This window comes from Thermobia domestica, chromosome 7 (genome assembly GCF_964235325.1).
Source record: "Thermobia domestica chromosome 7, izTheDome1.hap1.1, whole genome shotgun sequence".
NCBI classification, from domain to species: Eukaryota; Metazoa; Arthropoda; class Insecta; order Zygentoma; family Lepismatidae; genus Thermobia; species Thermobia domestica.
In genome coordinates this window covers 208,385,854-208,387,131 of record NC_137460.1, presented here as the reverse complement: position 1 = coordinate 208,387,131, position 1,278 = coordinate 208,385,854, and positions in this window count along the sequence as shown.

Sequence of the window (1,278 nt, the reverse complement as noted above, 5' to 3'; positions counted from 1 at the left end):
CGGGAAACTTCCAAAACTTTTAGAACAAAGAAACGGGATTTTTTGAAAGCTAAAATTAAGGAACTTGAAGATAATAGTAAAAATAAAAATATTCGGGACATGTATAAGGGGATCAGCGAATTTAAGAAAGGCTATCAACCTCGTGCTTATATATTAAAGAAATCTGACGGAACAGTTCTCACTGATACGGATAGCCTCTTAAACAGATGGAAAGATTTCTTTGACGATTTGCTGAACACGCAGCCAAAAACTAATGTGCGTGGAGAAAAGGAGATACACACCGCAGAACCGTATATTCCAGAACCCAATCGAATAGAAGTGGAAGCCGCTATAAAGAAATTAAAGAAACACAAATCTCCGGATGTAGATGAAATTCCGGCTGAGTTAATTTTAGCTGGAGGCGAAAAATTGTGGAACAAGATACACAAACTCATTCTCCTTATCTGGAACAAGGAAGAATTGTCACAAGAGTGGAAAGAGTCAATCATTGTTCCAATTCACAAGAAAGGCGACAAAACTGACTGTAATAATTATCGAGGCATTTCTCTTCTGTCAACATCCTATAAAATCCTTTCAAATATTCTGTTAGCAAGATTGACCCCATACGCAGATGAAATTATTGGAGATTATCAGTGCGGATTTAAACGAAATCGGTCAACTATCGACCAAATATTTACCATTCGCCAAATACTCGAAAAGAAGTGGGAATACAATACCCCGGTACATCAACTATTTATTGATTTTAGAAAGGCTTACGACTCGGTTAGGAGAGAAACGTTATACAATGTTCTTACAGAGCTTGGAATACCGAGAAAGCTAATTAGATTAATTAAGATATGTTTAAGTGAATCCCAAAGTAAAGTCCGGGTAGGAAAATTTTTGTCCACGAGCTTCCACGTCGAAAATGGCCTGAAACAAGGAGATGCGTTGTCGCCATTATTATTTAACTTTGTGCTGGAATACGCCATAAGGAAAATCAAAGATAGCAACCAGGGCCTAGAGTTGAACGGCATTCACCAGGTTATGGCATATGCTGATGATGTAAATTTAATAGGAGATGATAGGAGAACAGTAGAAAGAAATGCAGAGATCTTATTAAACGCTTGCAGGGACATGGGTTTAGAAGTAAATGCAGAGAAAACTAAATACGTGGAAGTGCGTCGGGACCGTAATACGGCAAATTGTGGAGGCGTTAAAATATTAAATAATACTTTTGATAAAGTGGATACTTTCAAATATTTAGGATCAATATTAACAGACGAAAATCATATTCACGAA